A 20,220-nucleotide genomic window follows, 5' to 3' on the forward strand; every position below is an offset into this window, starting at 1 on the left:
TATGACATTCATCACTATCTAACATTAGAATGTAAATTTGCTTATTCAGTTTTTATCTGCCCCCCCCCAAGGTGGTAAGCTCCTAAAATCAGAGACTTTCTTCTGTTTTGTTCACTGCTGTATTTGGAGCATCTAGAACAATTGCCCAATGCATAATAAAACACCAAGTATGCATTTTATTGAGTGAACTATGTTTCTTAATAAAGACTTCAAATATGTAAACACCACAGCGGCTCTGTCTGTGGGCACAGGCCAGAAAACCTTGTCTCTTCAATCTGTCTCCTACGTTCCACTTCTTCGTCCCACTACCTCCTCTCCATCTTGGATCTAAGACTCATTTCAAGGATCTTTTCTTTTCTCAAAATGCCAGCTGCCCCATGTTCCGTAGTCCCTCCTGCGTAGCTCATGCCTGTGTGGAAATTAGCTTCTTATGCATCTATCTCCCCCACAGAACTATGAATTCTTCCTGGGCAGGACTGTATGTTATTCAACTGTGTGTCCTCATTGCTCAGTATAGTGGCTACAATATAGTTGTAATATGTTGCTATATAGGTACTAAGTTGTATTTTGAGATCCCTTGAATAATTGATGTGCACATCCATAGTTTAGCTATTGTTGATAATGCTGCTATAAACATCAAGGTGCATGTACCCCACATCTTGTTGATGTCATTTTATAGAATTTAGAACATCATCTTGTTTTAAGTGCTTGTAGAGAATTTAGTGTTTGTTAGTTTTTAACTCTGAATCATTTTGTTGTTAAACTCATAATCAGAGAAATCAGGCCTAATGGTAGTTTTATTGCTATATGGAAGAAAGATCCATTTCATACTAATATGCTTTTTTAAAATATTTTATTTATTTATTTGAGAGAGAGAGATAGAGAGCACAAGAAGGCAGAGAGGTGGGTGGAGGGAGAGGGAAAAGCAGGCTCCCCACTGAGCAGAGAGCCCGATACAGGGCTGGATTCCGAAACCCTGAGATCATGACCTGAGCTGATGATAGACACTTAACCTGACTGAGACACCCAGGAGTCCCTCATACTAATATGCTTTCTGACATACTCTTAGAACTATCTTGTGTAGAAAGAAATGGAGAGATTTCTTATAGTAAATGAATCATTAGGGAGATAAGTCATCCTGGAAATTACACATAGAAACAATGAACCATTTGGTGATTAGGAAAATCAAATATTTTTCTTAACTAAAGAAGTCTTTTTTTGCATTCATCTTTCATATATATAAAGAGTTTCCAAAAAATCTGGTAACATTATCTCTGATAATCTTATCAGAGATACTTTCAAACTATAAAAACTAAAGCATATTATCTATATATCTAGGCTTTATGGATTCCCTATGTAAATGTATATATCTTCTATGATACATACACACATATATTCACACATATATACACACATACATTCTATGTATAAGAATATAATATTATAACTCTGCGTGCATGTGTTTGTGTATATATAAATATAGATATAGATCTTCATGTTTACCATGGTCAATGACCACGTCCCCCAGCAAAGGGAATCATGACTTTTAGAAGTTCTGTTCCACCACGTTATTTGCACTTTGTGGACTGATTAAGCATTTGGTCCTATCTTCCCCCATGCCAAAAGAGCAGGATTAAGACATGGAATCTAAACTGGCTGTGAATCGATAAAATGGATTCTATTTAGATCCTTCCCTAAAAATCAGTAGTTGTCTAAGCTACCACAGCATGGTGAATACCAGCCACAGAAAATTAAGTCAACTTGGTATTACAGTGTTGACATAGTTATCAATGAATATGAGTAAAAGTCCGTAAGAGCCAAATATAGCCTAAATTTCTCTGAGATCTGGAATAGGCATCAACCCAATTGACTGGTCAATTATGAGTGCTATAGGGACTTCAGGTTTTGGGAAGTGAAATGAGATACATTATAATCCTACTACCTTTAGGTGAGGTAAGAGGAGAAATAAGATATCTCTTTTTCCTTTTTCCTTTGAGGTTATAGGTTCCACTACCATTCTAGAAGACCTGTTAGATAAATCAGATTTTCCACTCTGCACAAATCCAGAAGGCATCATTTATATAGAACACAAGTTATACTCCTTGAGTTGTACAATTTTATTACTAGATCAATTTAACCAGTCTGGGAAAAAACTGAATATCCTCATCAATCCACAATGTGATTATGAGTTTATTCATTCATTTATTCATTCATTATGAGTTTATTCATTCATTAATTCATCCATTAATTCACTTATGATGAATGCCAAGTCACTGTTTATTCTTGCAAGGGCTTCATATCCATTACAGAAAACAAAATCAGGAACTCTATTTAATTTTTAATTTATTTTTAATTTATTTCTGTTTTATTTTTCTTTTGTAATGTAATACTATACATATCCATCAGGAATCCTTATAGTTCTGCGTTGAAAAACAATATTCCACCCAATATATCGTAGGTTAGAGCTGTCAAAAAGAAAGAGCAAGAGGCCAGCTGGCTGATGGGTTGGCTATTTTAGGCAGGGTCTCTTGGGGTTATAGTACCCATATGAGGCTAACACAGGCCAGGTGTTTAGCTTTGCAGTTTGCTAAAATCAATTCTATCTGTTCATCCCAATGGTGATCAAACTCTGGGGAAATTAGTTGGACTAAACTCACAAGACATGGATATGCAAACCTAAGTATGCATTTATTTGCATAGGTTGACATATTTGGCAGGATATGTATCATTGATCAAGATAATACATTAAGGAAACTGAGTTAGAGATAAAAAGGTTGCTCATGAGCTCATCCTCAGAATAACAGAAGTTAAGAATTTTTAAAAAGTATTCCATTGGGCTGAACTAGCTGTTAAAATTATATTCTAGGGACACCTGGGTGGCTCAGTGGTTTAAGTTTCTGCCTTCTGCTCAGGTTGTGATCTCAGGTTCCTGGGATTGAGCCCCACACCCAGCTCTCTACTCGGCAGGGAGCCTGCTTCCTCCTCTCTCTCTCTCTCTCTCTCTCTCTGCCTGCCTCTCTGCCTACTTGTGATCTCTCTCTGTCAAATAAATAAATAAAATCTTTAAAAAAAATAAGAATAAATAGAATTATATTCTAAATAGCTTTATTAAGATACAATTCACATAGCATACAATTTGCCCTTTAAAATTGTACAGTGTTTTTAGTATTTCCACAGTGTCATGCAACCATCACCCCTATCTAATTTTAGAACATTTTCATCACCCCAAAAAGAAATCCCCTACCCATTAGCAGTCATGCCCCATTTTCTCCTTTTCCCTGCCCTACAGACAGCCCTAGGCAACCACTAATCTACTTTCCATCTCCACAGATTTGTGTATTCTGGACATTTTCTATCAGTGGGATCCTATAATGTGTGATCTTTTGTGACTGACTTCTTTCACTTTGCATGTTTTCAGTTTATCCATATTGTAGCCTCTATCAATACTTTTTTATTTCCAAATAAAATTTTATTTTATGGAAATACGTACTACAGTTGGTGGGTATTTGGGTTGCTTCTACTTTTTAGCTGCTATGCATGATGCTGTTATGAACATTTGTGTGCAAGTCTTTGTGTGGACCTATGTTTTAGGGATATACACCTAAGGTGTAATGGCTGGGTCCTATGGTAACTCCATGTTTAACCTTTTGGAGACATGTCAAACTGCTTTCCAGAGAAGCTGCACCATCTTTAATTCCCTTTGGCAGCTATGAACATTCCAATCTCTACACATGCTTGCCAGAATTTGTTTTCTGTTGTGTAACGGTAAACATCCTAATGGTATGAGGTAGTATCTCATTGTGGTTTTGATTTGCATTTCCGTTATGGCTGATGATATTGAACTTCTTTTCATGTGCTTGTTGACCTTTTGTATTTCTTTGGAGAAATGTCTATTCAGATCCTTTGCCTGTCTTTTAATTGGAACACATATGACTTTTTTATTGACAAGTGATTTACATGATGTAGATATGCCATATAATATATATCCATTCATTGGCTGATGAGTATATGAATAATTATTTTGTTTTTATAAAGAATGTCAGTGATCTTAGCGGATGGGAAAGGGGAAAAAAATTGGACTAGGGAAACTTACTTGATTTATGGGCCTGACTCAGAAAAAAAGTAATGGTGTTTGAAAGAATCGGCAAATTTCATTTCACAGAGCTAACATCTTTAAGGTGGGAGGAAGGTAGAGCAGACTCAGAAGTGAATGAGGCAGGGCACTCAGTCTCTAGATGACGGTTATATTTGAAGCCATATGCTAGTTGCATTCTCTTCCCAGGAGGTCCACCCAATTTAGAGCTGGACTCTACCCAATTACCAGAAAAAGTTGCACCTAAAAAAATTTACCACCCAAAGGGGCAGCCCATTACCATTGGAGAAAAAGGGCTGTCAAGATCTAAGAAGGGCTAGGGTATCAGACAAGCATGTTGGAGTAGCAGCAAATGAAGCTGGACCAGCAAAAGAAGTAGGATCATATGAACCAAATAGAACATAATGAAGAACAGGGAGGAAGACTATCCTCATAGCAGATATGGTGGCCCATGGCCCACCCCAGTCATTCCATGTCAAATGTGGAAATTCAGTGAGGTTATTTCCATATGCCACCAGCTGTAGGATGTGAGTCTCCTGCCTATCTTGGTCAGAGCTGGCTTGAGGACTGAAAAGCTTGAGGGCATGCAGGGGAAAACCTGAGATAACATGGAGCAAGAGAAAGGCAAGGACATCCAAAACTCTCCAGTGAAAAGATATGTTCAACATTAGCTTATATATCTATCTATCATCTGGGTTGTTTCTTTGTTTGTTAGTTTTTTCATTCGAAGAAAGTACTAACTCCTCCTTTGGACCCTTTCTTCCATCAGTAGAACAGATTTGTGAGCCTTTGATCTAATACCAAATGAAATGGTTAATTTGTGTTTAGAAGTTATATTGTATGGGGGGGAAAAAGTGCCTTTAAATACCAGAATCATCCCCAACCTGCTACAAAGACTCCACTATGAGAGTGCCATGCCCCCTCCACCCCAGAGGGAACAGCAGGTTTTTGGCTTCCAGGTCAAATGCAAAATGGTGGAACAAGTCATGCCAAATGCATACTGCATGCATTGTTAGCTCTGTATTTTTCTCATTACCCCTTCCCAACACTGTGCATCTCTACTGACATAAGTTAAATGTGTGCATGAGCTTTCAGCACTCTACTGCTTTCTTTGTGTTAGCTATATTCTAATCCCTTTCCCTGATGTTACACCCTAGATAAATTGAGAGAACTGACTCTGGAGATCCATTGCTATTTTGGTCAATGAAAAAAAAAATTTTTTTTTAAGAATGTATTTATTTATTTGACAGAGGGAGATCACAAGTAGGCAGAGAGGCAGGTAGAGACAGAGGAGGAAGCAGGCTCCCCGCCGAGCAGAGAGCCTGATACGGGGCTCGATCCTAGAACCCTGAGACCATGACCTGAGCCAAAGGCAGAGGCTTAACCCATTGAGCCACCCAGGTGCCCCGGTCAATGAAAATTTTTTAATAGAGACTTAGGACAGACAATAATCTCATTGCCAAATATTTTATTCAGAACTTAACCAATACTGTTTTTTCATATCTGCTGTGTGCTAGGAATTGTGCCAGGTGCCAAACAGAAACCAAGAAATGATTCCTATCCACAAAGAAAGTACCATCTAAGAGTAGTAGTAAAGAGGCAGACAAGTAACTAAGCAGTGAAATCCCCAGTGGTGAACAGGTAGGTGCTTTATGAACACAAAGTGGAAGTACTTAACTCAATCCCAGGGACTCAAATAGCCTTTCCAGAGAAAATGGATTTACCTGGGACTTGAAAGTTAAATAGGTTGAGCCAAATGAAGGAGTGAAAGGGGTGGTTATAGGTTGGTAAATCATGCCAGAGGCAACAACTTGCAAGAAAGTACTTGATACGTTTAACCACTCAATACATCTAAAATACATTTAAGGGACTTTATGAAGCACTCGATAGAATGTATCAAGCAGTCGGTCAGAGAGTCTCTTTCCTGGAAAGTTTGAATCCAATGTGTGCAGAGAAAAAGAAGCGTTCAGGTAATAGTGGTATAAGCAGAGAGGCAGAAAAAAAAGTATTTAGAAGACTCTTCGGAGGCTTCAGAAAGAGAAGCAACAGCAGATGGGCTGCTTCTAAAGGGATAGTGTGCCTAAGTAACCAGAGAATTTCTCAGTGGACCAAAAGCATCACTGTCGATTATCAGTCTGCTGCTGTATCCTGAGCAATATATAAAGTTTTTCCATGCAGCTATTATAAGAGCCTATAAAAACTCTTCAGTTGTGGGAGACAAACCCAATTTGAAAATGATTAACCAATGTAAAATTCAATGGCCGAACTTGAATTCAAGAATGACTGAATGTAATCCTTTAGAACTGCTCCACTTGCTTTGCATCTTCCAGCTCTGTTTTTCTTTCCTTCATCTTCTTGTCTCCCTCATACAATCTGTCTGCAAATGGTCCCTATTAAAAGCTGCAGTTGAACACTTTACTAGCCAGGGGACCCCAACGTTCCCAAGGGTTCCAGCAATAGTTTGGGTCTTGCAGCCATCCATGAACCAATCACTATGGCCAGGGGCAGGTGGTTCTCCTATTGCCCCATCCTTAATTACATTATTTACGTCCAGGATCAGGGTCAGCTCCACCTAATCCCATGGACTGAGTAATGCATCTCTTCAATGGAAAACTGAGATGCAGTCATCAGCAAGGGGTGAATGGACACAGAGAGGACAGAAATAGCAGGTGTCTTCCTAGACAGTTCCCCATGCACCCTTATCGCCCTTTAAACCAGTTCTCAGCAGCTGAGGAGAACTGAGCATGATTTCTATTCCTCGCAGCCTAAAAGTACCTAGCAGAAATAATCATCTGAAAAATGGTCCTGTATGAAATGGACTTTCACTTGTATGTCATGCAGTTTTTAAGTAGAAGGTGAGGGTTACCTGCAAGTGTGTATGGCTAAAGTGGTCAAAGGTAAAAACCAAAGGCTTCTACATTGCACACCCATGACAAGAGCAGAGAGACAAAGCCTGATTTCCAGTGCCTAAAGCTGTTTAGGACTCCTCCTTTTTCTTAGAGTTAGCTAGAAATGTTTTGTTAGGAAATGATTACTCTGTCTTCTCTCACTTTAATTAGAGTAATTGATTTTAAAATGCCTACCACAACAGCTGGAGCAGAGTAAGTTCTTTAAAAAATTGTTTGCCTTGAATTCCACAAATGTTAACAATCAATAGGCAATGTGCTAAGTTTGATAATAGAAAATAGTATAATACAGGGGTGACTGGCTGGCTCAGTTGGAAGAACGTGCAACTCCTGATCTCAGGATCGTGAGTTCAAGCCCCACACTGGGGGTAGAGGTAATAAATAAATAAATAAATAAATAAATAAATAAATAAAATAGTATAATACAAAGACTTGATCCTCATGGAACTGTGAGTTTATTAAGGAGACAAAAGACAAAAACACAAATTATAGTGCAGTGCTTTATTAACTACAACAAAGACTGATACTTGATACAGGCATATCACAGAGGAGGAAATAATTAAATATGAGAATGGGTGGTTTTGGCAAGTGTTCCTGAAGGAGGTAAAAGCTAAACTGAATTTTGATGGATGAATAGGAATTTGATAAGTGGCTATGTTGAAAGGACATTTCAGAGGGAGAGTGGGGGTAGACCACAAAAAAAGCAAAGTCGTTGTGTTGTAAAACAATATACTAGTATGTTCTAAAAACTATTACAGGAATAGAAATGTGAGTTTAGGAAGCAACAAAAGATGATGCCAGTAGGACAAGCAGGGATTTAAGTTTCTCTTATCCAGCCAATTGAACAAGACTAGTTTAAGAATATTCAAGATAGAGACAATCTAAACATTTGGCAAATATTTAGTATTAGAAGAGGGTGGGACAAGAAGAGGTGGTTGGGAAGGAAGAGAGGAAAGAAAGAGGGGAGGGAGGAAAATAAGTAGGAACCTGACTTACATGGCTTGCTATGGTCTTCCAGAAATCCAGATGCAGTCAGGTAACATCAAAATGGACCTGAACAAAAATCTTCAGGGTTTCTATACTAATTCTCTCTGGAGGACACTGCTAAGGGATGATCCCAGAACCAACCAGATTAGAGCACCTTGATGTCTAGACTAAACAAACAAACAAACAAAAAATCAAGGCAAGCCCATTCCTCATTCCTAAGTGCTCATTTTCAGAGCCTCCTGGGTGATTTGGTGACTGAATTCTGTCCAAATACTTGTGACTAGGAGAGTGGGTTCTGGAAAATAATTTTTTTTGCATGAAAAAAAATAGACATTCTCTTTTCCACAGGAATTCTTTTCTTCTGTTGTAGAGGAGGGAAAAAAGAAATCTTTTCCCTCTACCCTCCTAGGTTCTCCAGCTGAGGCCCTACAAATTAGACAAAGGCAAATTAACAAGGGAAAAGGAAAAAGAATTTATTTGCACGTGCACCATGCGTAGATGCAATAGAAACTCAGTGGCAGGTAACTCAAACCAGTGGGCTTATCTTAACAAAGAAGAAGTTTATAGAGAAGTGACAAGACAAAGGAAAAGGGGGTATAGGCTTTTAGGGACACAAACTGTGGGGAGGTGAACATATGAGAGGAAACTAATGAAAGACCAGGGTTATTTTAGTAAGACATTTTTGCAGACCCATCTTGCAGTAGGCTCTCCATTTTCTTCACATCAGAAAACTTCCCAAGGAAAGGGGGTTTATGGCCATCCTCATTTCTCAGAAGTCTGCTCTTTGTCAGATCAGGAGAGCTCCAAGAAGGCTTTTTTCTGCATCTGTTGATTTCCATTGGCCTCCAGCTCAAAATAATCCTTATTGCCAAAGGGGCATATTCTGCAGCCTACATCGTTTTGAATGTAGTTTGGGATGACAGCATTTTTGTAGCAACGGCAGCCTTCTTGTAGCCATGCAATGGTAAGTATGTTTAGAGCCTAGTACTGGGCAGAATGCAGGGATACAAAAGAAATAGAAGTTATGGTCCCTGAGACCAAAAAGTCTATAATCCAGGGTGTCAAGACATGTACACATAAATTAACAGAGAACAATTAGAAAAGGACTTACAGTATTACTCAGTGCCAACCAACACAGCACTGAGGGCAGCCCTCCCAAATCTACTGCTGGTAACTCCGTCCCACCAGGGCTTCTTGCCAATCCAGCTAAACTGATACGTTTTTAGGAAAGATGTGACATTTAGAGAAGATTCTAGTCTCAAATTCTTTTCTTTTGAAAATACATTGCTGCCCCTGGTTAAACACTACTAACAGCTTGCACTCAGAAAGGAAATATACTATCAGATAACCACTGGGCTAGACATTGGGCTTTAGTCTTTGGAAAGGCACTTTAGCTGTTGGACATCATGAAGGTCATTTAAACCTGGAATTTGGGCTCCTGATTTGTAAATTGGAGATAATGATCCATTCAACAAATATTTCCTGAGCACTTAGTAAGTGTTGGAAACTACTTTGGGCGATAATGATATAGAAGTAAACTAGAGACGAAGTCCCTGGCCTCATAGATAGTAGATATCAATAAACAAATATAAACTCTTTGAAGATGCAGTAGTAAGCCCAGTGGAAAAACACGAAGCCGGCTGTGTGTGTGTGTGTGTGTGTGTGTGTGTGTGTGTGTGAATGGGTGGGGGAGGGGGAGGGTGGGGGACGGTGAGAGGGTGGGTGGGTAAGAAGATTAAAAGAATGAGGTTACTGCCTATGTTCTCCTCTAGGATTCTGATAGATTCCTGTCTCACGTTGAGGTCTTTTATCCATTTCGAGTTTATCTTTGTGTACGGTGTAAGAGAATGGTCGAGTTTCATTCTTCTACATATCACTGTCCAGTTTTCCCAGCACCATTTATTGAAGAGACTGTCTTTTTTCCATTGAATATTTTTTCCTGTTTTGTTGAAGATTATTTCACCATAGAGTTGAGGGTCCATATCTGGGCTCTCCACTCTGTTCCAGTGGTCTATCATCACCAGTGTTCATCAGTACTAGCCATCAGGGAGATTCAAATTAAAACCACATTGAGATACCACCTGACACCAGTTAGAATGGCCAAAATTAGCAAGACAGGAAACAACGTGTGTTGGAGAGGATGTGGAGAAAGGGGAACCCTCTTACACTGTTGGTGGGAATGCAAGTTAGTGCAGCCACTTTGGAGAACAGTGTGGAGATTCCTGAAGAAATTAAGAATAGAGCTTCCCTATGACCCTGCAATTGCACTGCTGGGTATTTACCCCAAAGATACAGATGTAGTGAAAAGAAGGGCCATCTGTACCCCAATGTTTATTGCAGCAATGGCTACGGTCGCCAAACTGTGGAAAGAACCAAGATGCCCTTCAACGGATGAATGGATAAGGAAGATGTGGTCCATATACACAATGGAGTATTATGCCTCCATCAGAAAGGATGAATACCCAACTTTTGTAGCAACAGGGACGGAACTGGAAGAAATTATGCTGAGTGAAATAAGTCAAGCAGAGAGAGTCAAGTATCATATGGTCTCACTTATTTGTGGAGCATAACAAATAACATGGAGGACATGGGGAGATGGAGAGGAGAGGGAGTTGAGGGAAACTGGAAGGGGAGATGAACCATGAGAGACTATGGACTCTGAAAAACAACCAGGGGGTTTTGAAGGGGCGGGGGTGGGGGGTGGGGGGGGGAGGTTGAGGAACCAGGTGGTGGGTAATAGGGAGGGCATGTACTGCATGGAGCACTGGGTGTGATGCCAAAACAATGAACACTGTTATGCTGTAAATAAACAAATAAACAAAAAAAAAAAAAGAAGAAGATTAAAAGAATGGCAGGTAAGTGGGGAGGGGAGCTGCAATTTTACAAAGAATGGTCAAGAACATTTCTTTGATAAGAGGCTGCATTTCCTTCTCTGTTCGTGTTTGTGCGGGTGCTTGTGGGGGGCAGGTGGGATCGCGTGCGTATGCACATGCGCAGGCCTACCTTTCTGGGGGCTTAAGGAAGAAGTCAAATAACTGAAAATATGTAAAAAGTGCTTGGTAAACTACTGGGCACTGTGTGAGCATACGATGTTATTATCATTGTTATTATTTGCAGGGGAAGTCTAAACTCCTTAGTTTGACATTTAAGACCTTGAGCAGCACAACCCTCTAACCTACCTTTCCAGTTTTATATCCATTCTCCTGCATAAACCTAACTTTCAAATTTATCCAATTCACTTGGTAATTAATCATGTACCATCTCATGTTGCTTTTCTTTTTATTTCTTCTGTTCAAACCCTTTATTATTCCACTTTTCATAAATTCTGTGTCCCAATAATGACAAACATTTCTACATCAGAGTGTTTCTATAAATGCCTTGAGCTTAAAAGTTGTTCAATAATTTTTATTGATTTTGTTTGACATATTGGTTTAATGTCTCTCATCAGTTTGAAAACTATCACTCAATTTGGAATTTGATGTCATACTTAATTTTGCATCAGTTTTGAGTTGCCTTATTTCTCCTGGGACAGTGTACACTTTGAGAAGCAGAATTTTTGAAAAATTCTGTATTGTTAAAGAGAGACTTTAATAGTGGTTAGGACTTCCCGTAAGGATTACCTAATTGTCATTCAGAGCAATAAGCATGCCCTAATCCTATATGTCCTTTTCATGACAATATTCTTATAGATCTTCATGGCCTTTTCATGTTCTTGGGGTGTTTCTTGCCACTACTCATTTATTATGGTCCCTTGAAGAACTTTCAAGTGAATTTTTCCATTGAAAGAATGTCCGAGAAGTCTGAGAAATCGAGGAGAAAAGAAGGATGTGTCAGGTATAGTAGGAACTATAAGATAAATACTAAGTGAGGCTTCTGTAGGTATCATAATGATCCTCCAAAAAATATCTACATTCTAATCCCTGGGGCCATGACTACATTACCGTACATGACAAAAGGATCTTCACAGATGTGATTAAATTAAGGATCTAGAGATGGTGAGATTATTCTGAATTATCTGGGTTGATCTGAAGTAATCACAGTGGTATTTATTAAAGGGGTGCGGGAGGATCATAATAAAAGGAAGTAAGACAATAGAAATCAAGATCTGAGTGGTGTGGTCGTAAGCCAAGGAATGCAGGCTGCCTCTAGAATCTGCGGAAAAATAAGGAAAGAAAAGATTATTCCCTCAGCACCTCCCAAGGAATGCATAACCCTGCTGATCATTTGATTTTAGCCCTATAAGATCAATTTTTCAGGCTTTAGACTTCCAGAACTGTAAGATAATACATTTGTGTTGTATTAAGCCCCCACATTTATGGTAATTTGTTACAGTGGCAGTAGGAACTAAGACAATGGTCTAGTAAAAACAACTCCTGAACTAGAAATCTGTCACAGTCTAGCCCCTTCTCCCTGTTTATTTAATTGTGATTCTCAGGAAAATCACTCTACCTCGGTTTTCTTTCCTGTAGCATGAAATTATTCCTTACAGTGTTGTTATAAGACAGAGAAAATCATTTATGCGAGCGCTTTGTAAAGTGTTTTGTGTGACACAAATGTTAGGTGTAAAAATTTGACCAAGTTTGTCTTAATGAGGGTGAGAACTAGGAGAAAGACATCTCTTCTTGGTGCACCAATACCTTAAACGAAAAAACATAAACTATAACCACCATAAAAACACAACCGCCCTTGTTGTTTCGGAAGGGGTCTGCTCCAAGGACAGCCACTCAGCCATCTCCCCATCAACCAATCTTGTCCCAACCTTCTCTCCATCAATCAAACTCTAAGGCTGTGTCTTGGTTCTTGGTCAAACCATGCAGTAATCAGTTCATCATGTTCAAATCAAACTGAACATGATGAACTGATTACTGCATGGTTTGACCAAGAACTAAGACACAGCCTTAGAGTCCTTCTTTGCCCACCTTAGAAAGTTGCTCTCAGTCAACTAGAGCTGGCATGAAAAAATTCATTTCAAAACCCTGGCCTAGTAGTTTAGAAAGTGGTCTCTTTGGCCAGCAGCACAGACATCATGGTGATCCTCTTAGAAATGCTGATCCCCTGGCCCACACAAGACCTACTGAATCAGAATCCACGTTCCAACAAGATCTTGGGTGCTTCCTATGCACTGGTTGAGAGGATATATATTTTGGAGCGGTTTGATTCCCAGTCGTGCAGGTTACTACGGTGTGACCTCAGGCAAAGTGTCTTAATCGTGGAAGCTTGCTTTTTTTGCAGTGCAGAATAACACCCCCTTCACTGAGTTGTTGTGGGAATTAGGCACATATAAGGCATTTTGCACAGTGCCAGCCCACAATATTCAGTTAATAATAGTTCTTTTCATTGTATCATTTGCACCATCTACAGCTGCTAACCATACTACACATCCCATTCATCCACACCCATGGATGGGGGCAGGGGAGTGGGGAGGAAGGACAAGAAAACTGTCTGCAATGCTATCTCCAAACACGCAGGACACTGTACATTTTGCAACACAGACTAAATGTCGGGGGGTTCCTTGCTTTCAGATCTTCACTGCATGTGGCTTTATTAGAAACCGTCTGCTAGAGTCTAGACACAGTCATGGAGTCTGGTGCTGGTGACCTGTGGGAAGGAGCAAGGGCCAGCATTCCTGCTGAGTCGCTCTTGGCCCCAGTCCTCTACCTTTATCTCTTCTTTAACTTTCTGTCTGCCTCTGATCACCTTGCAGTAGAACCGTAACCCTTCAGCCCCTAGCCAGCTACGTCCCTTGGCGCGCAGCAAGTCGCCGCTGCAAACCCTTCCCCGGGGACCTGGAAGGCTGGGCTGGGGTGCGGCGGGGGCGGAGCTCGGCGTCCTGCTGCCGCCGCCGTAGCCTCCGCCCGCGGAGCTGCAGCCCCTTCCTCCGAGGCTCTGGCCCCGGGGCGCTGCCCTACGTGGACAGGTGCGCGCATCCCGGGCCTGACGGAGGAGCAGTCGGGCACGTGAACTCCCACCTCCAATTTGGCTCCGTGCCGGGCAGCGGCGGCATCTGCAGCCCCGCGGTGGGGGCGGCCCCCGCGGTCTCCGCCCGGCTCCTGCGCGCCGCCTCTGCTCTTTGCATAGTAATATCAGCGCCTGCAAGCACCCAGCTCGCTCCCGGAACGGGTCTGAAAAGGACCGCCGCTCCAGAGCCCGCCGGAACCCTCCGTGTGCCGCCGAGAGCCGCTGCTTGGGACATGCGACGGGAAAACCCCGCCACAGCGCAGCAGTGGCACCGCCGCGCGGGGGAGAACCGGGCGAGAGCAGGTAGGCGACCGGCGGCCGCGGGAGGAGACGCCCCCCTCCCCCCGCCGCGCCCCCTTTGCCCAGCGGCCAACCCGTGGGACCGGAGCTTTGCTGTGTGCTCCGTAGTGACGGGGATGGGTTCGGTCCCACGTTTTGCCCGGTGATCGTTTTGCCTGTTGCTCTTGTCCCCATCGCATTCTGCGCTCCAGGAGGGGCCGTCTTTCTCGCAGGTGATGAATTTCTCTGCAAGGTCATTGCTCCCTCAGGTTCTGGCTTTGAAGGTAAACGGGAGAAGATACCTGCTGTTCTCGTTCTTGGGCGGGGGTTTTATAATCAATCGGGTGTGCACACTGTGAATGTACAAATAGATGTGTGTGTGTCTGTGTGTCTGTCTGGTAATACTAGCGTTTTTCTCATTTTCCTATGCTTATTCTCTTTAGGGCCAAAACACTATAGTGTGTGTGTGTGTGTGTGTGTGTGTGTGCACGCACACATTTACCTATGTAGTTTTTCCTGAAATAGGGGGGGGGGGGGGGCAGGCAGAGGTTGATAAAGGGAAATCATTGTAGAGACCAGTTCAGTATCTAGAGGTGAACTTTGGAGCCACATTAAATCAGGATAGAGACTAGAGGCTATAAATGGTTCTTGGGAGAGGGCTTTTAGAAAAGATCTGAACAGTGCCAGCCAATACACACAACAGATTTTCATCCTATCCAGGCAGATCTAAAAGATATGCAAAATTTCAGACACTGCAGTGGACAATGAAAGGGGGGGGGTCCAGGGGAAGGGGGATGCCTGGGCACTGGGAGGTGAATTTTAGGTGGTGGGGAGGCAGCAGATCTTTGTTGGATTTAAAGGGCCTCCTGAAGAAGCCTTGGGAGATATCTCTGCTTGAAGTGTAGACAGTTCAAGGTTAAGATGATGTGAATGTCCCGAAACCGGCAGAGGCAGTGGGGAAAAGGCAAAGGTTTAGAGGAGGAGGGGAGAAAGAAGCCCAGAGTCACCAAGATGCAACTCCCTTTTATTAAGGTATCTTCTTCCAGTTAAAGCAATGCCTGGATATGGCTCATCTGAGTATTTTTCACAGCACATTTGTTAAAGAACCGTCGGTCCATATTTTTATTTTATTTTTGTGAGGAATCTGGGTCATGGTGGGACTGAAAGAAACTGAGTGTTTACAACACCAGCAAGATTTGGAGAGAGAGTTGATTAAGGCTTAGCTTCATGAAATATTTACACATCTCTTGCGTGGGCTTTTGTTTGCTTTTGTTGGTGCTGCCGCATATTTTACTTTGATAATGCTTTGAGCATACTTCTCTCGAATGTGCTTATTTTCCAGTTATAAACTATTTTTTCTTTTCCATTGTGTTCACCATTGCCCTGCCCTGAGTCTGGGAATAAAGACACATGAGTCACAGCATAAAGAAGAAAATCTGCTCTGTCCCTATCTGCGAAAGACGGGAGTTTGTATTGGACAATGTTCTTTAAATAGAATCACAAAGAGCACTTTTCAAGTTTCTGTGTGTTGTTGGGGTGGGGGGGAGAGGAGGAAATGGGTTCTTGATTCATAGACAGGAAAAAAAGTAGTACTTGCCATTGCAAGTCTAGATGGTCTATCACTGGGATTTATTTTGGAAACAGAGCAGAGGAACTCATGGTGACCCATGCAGTGTGTGTTGTGTTGTGCTGAAGCTTCCCCTAATCCCTAACTAGACTTTTATGAAAATGATGAGGACGAAATCAAAAGTGCACTGCTTTGCGTGGTAAGTGGAGGCCTGAAGCATGACCTGAATCAGGTCTGTCTCAAATGGAGGTCAGGATAGGGTCCAACGAGCTGTTTTGAAATTTAGGTGTTTTTTAATTGCCTCGATACACTTGCCTTAATTATTTGACCCTGAGACATTTTCTTGATCGTGCTCAAATATACTTAAAAGAATATATTAGGCACAGCTCTTCTTCACTGTATGAATTTCCAGTCAGAAAATCTACAGCTGATGGGGAAGCATGAAAATATCAGCCATGGAATCCCAAATCCTAAAAGATTGGCCTCCAAGATTCAGGACACACAATTCCAGCCACAGCTCACACTTGGGTTCCTTCAGTGGTAACAGTTTCTGCCCTCGATGCACTTACTTATTCACTGATTCATTCATGCATTCGACATTTGTTTATCTAGAACTTAGCATGGTCTTAGACTATGGAACAGAAGAGAAGAGTGAGGGAGACACAGCCCTTGCTGGTACAACTTGGGAGGCCAGGAGTACCAGCTAGTTAAGTGCTCTGACAAGACCTGCACAGGAAGCTGTGGAAGCCTGGTCTTGGAGACAGAGAAGGCAAGGACAGTGCCTGGAAACCTGAAGGACGAGAGGAACTAGTCTGATAAAGAGAAGAGGGAGGAACAATCCTGGTATAGGGACCAACAGATGAAGAGGCCCAGGAATAATAAGTAGCTGTAGGTGGGTGAAAAACTGCAAGTAGACAAAGATGGAAAGATGAGACTGAAAGGAAGCTGATCGACCTTCAAACTGAAATCTGGCAGAGCCCCCTGACTCATCTGGTCAGTAAAAACCATTGGACCTGGTTAAGTTAGGTACATACAATTATATGGAGGTGCTGTGTTCCCCTCCCCCAACTTCATATCCTTCAAATATCTAGAAACCCCATTTACTAGTTTGTAATGACCTGATTAAAAGGGAGACGTGCCCTTGAGGAAGTCATAATTCTCTGTGCCTCAATTTCTTCATCCACAAAATGTCTACTACCTACTTGATGTATTGTAAAAATAAAAGGGAACGAGAGAATGGAGATTGGAGTTTATAGAAATGCAGAGAATCTTATTTTTATGATAACAATGCTCAGGGCAAAAAGATGGAAAATACTGTATATGCCAAGGATTTAATTGTCCCAGATGACTCCAAAAGGCACAAGTATGATGGTCCGAAAAACTGAAAGAAAAAAAGAAAGTAACTCAGAAACACACTCTAAAGAGAGCCATGTCTCATACAATTTTTAAAATTCTGTTTTAAGGGAGGGAAATATATATGGCGGTCCCACAGTAATCAGTAAGTGCCCTTCTGGAACGGGTCACAACCCATTGTGAAGTCAGGTTACTGGGTCTGATGGCATTTTTATTTAAAAAAATAAAAGTAAAGCAGAATAGAAGGATAAGTAAGTTTAGCTCATGGAACTCTTTGATTAAATATATATTTATTTATAGGTATATAGACACATCGGACTATGATTTAGGATGTATATCTGATTATGCATCATGTTCCAAAAAGTCCAAAAGCTACTTCTTTAAGTGACGAAAAGGAGATGCTTCCAATTTGCAAGACCCCAAGAGTCAACTGGGACATCTGGTACACAAGCATGTACACAGTATTCCGAAGAGCCGAACTGCCTTGAGAAAGGAAAGACATTATGACTTACCAGTAATTCATGGCAGTGAAGTTAGGAGAGGAGACCTTGTGGACTGCATTAATCCAGAAAGGCTTCAAGGAGGAGATGGAACGTGAGCTAGTTTATGAAAGGTCAGTGGATCTGGGTGGGCCGTGAGGAAGGGGTGGTGTTCTAGAAGGAGGAAGTAAAAAATGAGGTGAGGTAATATGAACTTTATTTAAGAATCATTTAGAAAAGAAAAAATGGGAATCAAGCTGGGGGGAGGGAATTGCAGCAGAAATTCTGTTTGGACTAAAATCTGACTCAAGAGTTGCAATTTATTTTGTATCTAAGATTTCTTAATACTACTGCTTTAAGAATATCTAGACAGAATGTCCATCACGTCATAAATCTGCCATTTCCTGCCTTTAAGAAGAACTCTTTCTTACAATAATTTACTAGCTAGGCCTTCTTTCGATGGGATTTAATAAACAATTGAAATCATGTGACACACCACACTGTAGCCTGAGCATTTCATTTCTCAGAACACAAGTACCATCCTTGGCACAGAGGGACGAGGGTGATCGAGTGACTGCCCCAAATTGGGCAAACCTTTCAATTCTCTTCTGTAAGTCTCCTTTCCGGCATGCCTCTTGGGTATGAATCCCCGTGCTAGGAACCGCCAGCTTCATGGAAAATGAAACAGACGCCTTGGTACTCAGAACCCAAAAATGAAGGGCAGAACCTGGCAGATTTTATTTTCTAGTTGCACTCTGACTTGCTCATCATTTTAGTTAAATATTTAAATAGGGTTGTATGCATTTTGAGAAGTTGACCTCAGTGTGTTTTGCTGCAACCTGATAGCTATTTCGAGTCGATAAAATCGGGTGAGGAAGTCTTTATTCGTGTTTTTTAACGTGTTTGGTGGGCTTCTTTCAACTCTTGCTGGCTTTTCTATGGAATCAAACAATGTTATGATATTGATACCCTTTAAAATAAGGTTATGCCCTTAACCGGAAGAAGAGGGCCAGTTAAAGTAGACTCAGGTGCCTACATTAGTTGGCTTTGGAGTAAGATTCACTTTTTATAAAGATGTCCCGGAATCCTCGTTCATCTTCCTTCTCCACATCAGAATGTGTAAATCAGTGATAACCTAAGTTTTTTGCAGAAGAGTCAAGTCCAGAATAATAAAAACATTTAGAGTCTTCATTTGAATTGAAAAGACATTTATTGAGTTTTATGGGGGAAAATGTAAATGCACGTACCATTTAGATTACTTAGTGTCTTGAATGCCAGTGACAAAAATTTTCACAGCTTTTTATCTGGGCTTATTGGAGTTGGCAACACAATAACAGCTTTCTAATTTTTCATGTGTGTAATTAGATTGTCGGTATTTTAAAGCTAGCAGCGTAAGTGGGAGGCTGAATTATTATTATCAGGCAATAGTAACTGACCCTTAGCTGGAAGGTTAAATGCTATGACCTATTGAAGCCAAATCTGAATCTGGAGGTAGGGCTTAGAAATCTGTATTTTACGATGGTCTTAAAGTGATTCCAGTAGCCAGGCTCGAACACCACTGTTTAGTCCTGCCTTTACTTACTGGGAAATAAAAACATTACAGGTAAATCCCAGATGAGTGAATAACTTGTCCTAATCCTTGTTAGGGCTGCAGCTGAAATCTAGACTTCTTTCTATTCTCTACCAATTCTGTGCTAAGGGAAGAAGGAACAGGATCTGAAGAGAGGATTTGAATGGCTCCAGAGTGGTGGGGGGAAGGGAATTCTAATTATTCCTGCATCCCTCCCTCCCATATTGAGAGTCAATGCAGTAAGCCTTTCTAAGTGACAGTGCAGTGATCTCTGTCCCTGGGATCTGGGATATGGCAGAAAAATTGTGGGCATCAGCTGTGTGATCCAGGGCAAGGCGCTCTCTTGGCCTTCCACACCAGATTCAATTTTAAAATGTTAATTCCTGGGTCTTAAGCACAGTGAATACTCAAGCCAGCCCTGGAAGGATTGCTTTAGTCAATAGTCACAGCCTGTGACCCTTGGAGACCCAAGCAAACCCTGAAAAAAGTCGAGACTAGGGAGTAAAAATTCCCAAAGTCATAGGCACCTCCAGGGACCTCGGCACTTTGCTAATTCAGTAACAGACAGCTGGACAGAGAGCTCCAGAGCTCCTTAAAAAATCATATTTGCATCTACTAATTTTCTAGAGAAAAGGAGTTCCTTTTTAAAGCCTAAATTGCAAATGGTCCAGCAAAGTGGGAGATCTGGTTTAGGGGGAATAATCAAGATGTTTTATGGGGGATACACTCTTGATTGTTCTCTCAGGATATTAATTTCTAAATAACCTAAAATTAAAACAAACATATTAGGTCTATGGGAGACTCTTCTCTTTCTTTATAATGCACAACTTTGGGTAAATTAAGAGCTTGAGGGAGTTAAGCATTTGTTTTCCCTGTATTTTCTCAGTAATCAGAGCATCTTTTTTGTTTCAATTCTTGTTGACAGTTTGTCTGAAATGTAATAGTCTGTGCCTATGCATCTGCTTAATAAGTACAATATGGCAGATATCATCAGGATTCAGAATTTTGCATCAGCTCCAGATTTTTGT

General features: G+C 41.2%; 1 protein-coding gene across 4 annotated transcripts in view; it reads left to right on the forward strand.

Moving 5' to 3' along the window:
* Positions 1–13,805: 13,805 nt before the first annotated feature.
* The window catches only part of GPRIN3 (GPRIN family member 3), a 66,193-nt gene continuing 59,778 nt past the window's right edge, over positions 13,806–20,220 (forward strand). For 2 of the 4 annotated variants that reach the window (XM_045995301.1, XM_045995311.1), the window contains exons 1-2: positions 13,806–14,247; positions 17,444–17,756. The gene's annotated coding sequence lies outside the window, so the exon portion shown is untranslated. The remainder of the gene's footprint in view (positions 14,248–17,443; positions 17,757–20,220) is intronic. The other 2 variants (XR_006816859.1, XM_045995288.1) reach the window with 1 other exon arrangement.

This window comes from Meles meles, chromosome 2, assembly GCF_922984935.1.
Source record: "Meles meles chromosome 2, mMelMel3.1 paternal haplotype, whole genome shotgun sequence".
Lineage (NCBI taxonomy): Eukaryota > Metazoa > Chordata > Mammalia > Carnivora > Mustelidae > Meles > Meles meles.